This window comes from Octopus bimaculoides, chromosome 9, assembly GCF_046866305.1.
Source record: "Octopus bimaculoides isolate indiv1 chromosome 9, ASM4686630v1, whole genome shotgun sequence".
Classification (NCBI taxonomy): Eukaryota; Metazoa; Mollusca; class Cephalopoda; order Octopoda; family Octopodidae; genus Octopus; species Octopus bimaculoides.
Genome location: NC_142936.1, coordinates 15,605,823 through 15,610,822, shown reverse-complemented (window position 1 = coordinate 15,610,822; position 5,000 = coordinate 15,605,823). Strand labels below are relative to the sequence as shown.

General features: G+C 32.9%; 1 protein-coding gene across 5 annotated transcripts in view; it reads left to right on the top strand.

Moving 5' to 3' along the window:
• Positions 1–5,000, top strand: part of LOC106874612 (calcitonin gene-related peptide type 1 receptor) — a 358,420-nt gene that overhangs the window by 204,259 nt on the left and 149,161 nt on the right. For 4 of the 5 annotated variants that reach the window (XM_089357177.1, XM_089357178.1, XM_089357181.1 and 1 more), the window contains one exon: positions 3,849–4,001. The gene's annotated coding sequence lies outside the window, so the exon portion shown is untranslated. Of the gene's footprint in view, positions 1–3,848; positions 4,024–5,000 lie in introns of all 5 variants that reach the window. The other variant, XM_089357182.1, reaches the window with a different exon arrangement.

Sequence of the window (5,000 nt, the reverse complement as noted above, 5' to 3'; positions counted from 1 at the left end):
GGCTAAGTCGACCTCGGCGGAATTTGAACTCAGAACGCAGTGGCAGACGAAATACCGCTAAGCATTTCGCCCGGTGTGCTAACGACTCTGCCAACTCGCCGCCTTATTATATGCATATAATATTATATATGCACTCACACACATACACACACACACACACACACACACACACACACACACACACACACACACACACACACACACACAGATGGACACACATAAACATATGCAGTAAATAAAGTATGATTATGAAGTAAATGCAGTAATCCCACGACGGTGTTACGTTCCAAAACACCCCGCGATAGTTGAAAATCGGCGAAGCAGACACAGTACGGTACTGTGTATTTTTTTATTATTTTTATAATTTACTTTTTTACACGTTTCAGTCATTTGACACTAGCCATGCTGGAGCACCGCCTTTAGTCGAAGAAATCGACCCCAGAACTTTTGTTTTGTAAGCCTAGTATTTATTCTATCCGTCTCTTTTCCCGAACGGCTAAGTTTCGGGGACATAAACACACCAACATCGGTTGTCAAGCGATGGTGGAGGGACAAATACAGACACAAAGACACACACACGCACATAAATATATATACATATATATATCTACACGACGGGCTTCTTTCAGTTTTCGTCTACCCAATCCACGCACAAAGATTTGGTCGATCCGAGTTTATAGTAGAAGACTCTCACCCAAGATGCCTCGCAGTGGGACTGAACCTGGAACCATGTGGTTGGGAAGCAAGTTTCTTACCACACAGCCACGCCTGCGCTTGTATATATTTATTTTATTATAAATGCGACACCACACCACGGAGGAATCGATGTAAGCTTATATAATAAACCATGATAGGTGAACCGCGATAGGTGAACCGCGATAGGTGAACCGCGATAGGTGAACCGCGATATGGCGAGGGGTTACTGTAATATATGAAGATAAGCAAGAAATTCATCAAGTGAAAAATAAGAGTAGAAATATGAAACGAAACAACAACAATTTTGAAGCATGTTCACAATGAAAATACATACACAAATGAAAGGAATAGAAGATATGACGTTTCGGATTAATATCTTCATCAAGGTGGAAGTAAAATAAGAAGAGATTTCAGAAAAAAATGAAATGGAAACGATACTGAATTTATGATGTCTGTCTATATATTAGTTTTAATGTGCGTATGTGTGTGAGTCTGTGTACATATATATACAAACATATGTACAAATATGTAGATAGATAGATAGATAGATAGATTGATTGATTGATTGATTGATTTACATTAATTTCATCATTATCATCATTATGAATATTATCACTATCGTAAATATCATTGCAATCACCATTATCAGAACCATCCACGTTACTACAATCAGAAAGATGATAAGCCCACATCACTGTCACTGTCAGCGCCGTCGTCGTCGAGATAATTATCATTATAATCATTGTCACCAGCAGCTACAGTAACTTCATTATTAAGATAATCAACACCATCATCATCATCATTATCATCATCAGCATGTGTTATCATTACCTTCACCATCTTCATCGCCACTCACAACAACAACAACAAAATCAGCGAAAATATCAACAATGTCGCTTACCCAAACAAAAACATCCTTACCCGTTTCTTTTGTTTTGTGAAATAGTCGATCTAAAAGCTATGCTGTAAAGATGTAAGACATCAAAAGGAAGTGTTACAGTTGTGTGACGCAATCGAACGGATTTCTATTGGCACGTAGTCGGCGAAGGGCTAAGAGGGTTGATAGTTTAATACACCAATTCACGTGACTGTTGATTGTTTGCACAACATACATACAGACATACATACGTAGGTAGGTAGGTGTACATTATAACTAATATATATATATATATATATATATATATATATATATATATATATATATATATATATATATATATATATATATATATATATATATATATATATATACAGGTTTGTGTGGGTGAATATATATATGTATATATAAAAATCTTAATAGATATGTTTTAACTTTATTGTACATTTTCATCATTTTTAGTTTATATATTATATATGATTAGTATAAAAGTATAAAATGAGTGGAATTGAAATACACTTATTATGTGTTGGATGAGGTATGTCATTCGTATGAAAAGGTATTGTATCCCTAAAATATTTATATATATTTCGCTCTCAAATGCTCCCACACTTCTCAGGTAAAAAGTCTGATTAAAGAAAATATGATTAAAGAAAATATCAGGCACCTGGAATATGAGCTTTAATATCTTAAACCCAGTCAAACTCTCATTCTTACACCAAGCGTGTCGATTGAGAACAACCCCTAATCTCCTAGATCAAGTTCCCTATGCCTCAGACGCTCCTTGATATTTTGTACTGCAGTGGTGTCTTTTCTGGCCAGCTGTTGTACATTTGGGTGTACTTAGAAAGTAAAAACAATAACTTTAATACGAAAGAATGACGTACGTCAGCTAACGTCTGCACATAGCAAGTTTGGAATTTCACTCATGTTACACTGATATCGCTACGTGGTATCTTGTCATCTCATAAAAGTTACCAGCTGATCGTGAAAAATTTCAAAGAAAATTCATCTACAGAGTTCATTTGATACATGCTTACTGTCACTATTTCACAATCATACATTTATGTTGAGATAACTACAGTATTATACGCTGAATCTTGTTTTAAGTGAAACACACACGCAAACACACATAATATATATATGTAATGTATGTATGTATGTATGCATGTATGTATGTATGTATGTATGCATGCATGTACGTATGTAATAATACAAATAATATGTGAGTATATGCATATATACGTACATGTATGTATATACCTACATCTACATGTCTCTATAGATGCATATCTGAATACAGGACGTCACAAAAAAACGTGGACAAAATGAAAGAATATAAACAAAGCACGGAAAACAAACATTTTTTTTGGACAATGGTAGGAACACACAGGAAAACAGACAAGCCACATAGAGAACATTTCCTTCATCGGCTGCCCCTATTCTAAGCTAAGCGTTTCGAAGAGTTAGGGCAGGACGCATTGTTAGAATAGCTCTTCCCGCAAAGCAAATTAAAATAAAATTTATGATGCGGAGGAATTAAGTGGCAAAAGTCTTGCCAGCTAAGAAGAATATGCTTCACTGAGAAGTTTAATAAGAACGAAGCATATCTACTGCTTTCATTTGTGCATTAATGCATTTTCCATGCTTTCTAAAAACTTCAGTTCAATGATTTTTTATCTCTCATATCCACCTTTTTTTGGTTTTTAGATTTGGTACATTCATAAAAGGAGGTTATGTTCATTATTTGCATGCATGGTTGTTTGAACAAACGAAAAACAAGCACTCAGCACAGTAATGGTGACATATAGTATTATTTAAAACAGTTTTATTCGGCTTCATGCGACTTAAAGTTTCGCAGGCCTCTAACAAGAAACCTGAAAAACTTAAGCCGCATGAAGCCGAATCGAACTGTTTAAATAATAATAATAATTATTATTATTATTATTATTATTATTATTATTATTATTATTATTATTATTGTTATTATTATAATTATAATAAGACGAAGAATGTATATATATATAGAGATAGATAGATAGATAGATAGATAGATAGATAGATAGATAGATAGATAGATAGATAGATAGATAGATAGATGTGTGCATGTGTATGAATACATACACATACATATAATTGTTGTACAATTAAATGAATTCTTTGATTTTCATAAATCTTCAATTTTCTTCTCGTATTTTATTTATTTATTTATTTATTTTTACATCCTACATTCATTTCAAGACGTTCTAATATAATATCATAATTTCTTTTGCAGAATTCATTTGCCAAGCGCCATAAGTTTTCGAACAATTGGAGAGGTTCCCAAATAGACTGAAAAAAAAAAAGAGATAAATAAAATATTTTGCCAAAAGGAACGGACTAACACAATGAAACAAACAGAAAAATAATCAGAGCGAAATATCCTTTTGTACCAATTTTAATATAACTTTGTTCGTCCATAAATATATCTCTTTATATTCCTTATACATGTATCTATCTCACCATCTCTCTCTCTTTCTCTCTCTCTTTCCTTCTCTCTCTCTCTCTCTATCTCTCTCTCTCTCTCTCTCTCTCTCTCTCTCTCTCTCTCTCTCGTTCTCCGAAACACACAAATATACGTATACTCAATATATGTATATTTGTGTATATCATTATTTATCCGACTTATCTCGTTGGCCTTCCACCGTCTCACCTCTGTAACAGCTATGTAGCTATCTATCGGTTAGTTTACTGAACTCATCTATCATTTATCTATCCTCCATATCAATCTATCTTTCTATCTTTTAATATTATTCAAAGCATTTTCTCACATATATATATATATATATATATATATATATATATATATATATATATATATATACTTACATCTTAATGTATATACTTACATATATACACATATACATATACGCGAAGGCGCACACACACACACACACATCTAAATGTATATACATACATATACGCGATGGCACACACACACACCAATACATATACCAATGCATGTATGTATTTGTCTATGACTTGATCGATCGTTTAATCGGTTTGTCGGTGAGCTATTTATCATCTATCTACTCTACGCATCTACGCACCGATCGCAGAATCTTTCATTCAACTTAATCATCTCTCCATTTTAATGCTTTAAATAACTCAGTCTTCTTTATCACTTTAGCGCTCTGTCCATTACAATATTTGCGTTGCCATCAAATTAATGACCATATATATATACATATATATATATATATATATATATATATATATATATATATATATATATATATATATATATATATGCATGTCTTCGTCGATATCTTTGTCAGTCATCACGTCAGCATCAATCACACTCACTCAAGTTATTATTGATCTGGCCAGTCACATTCATCATTAATCTATTTATATATCCTTTTATCCTTTTATCTAACTACTTTTC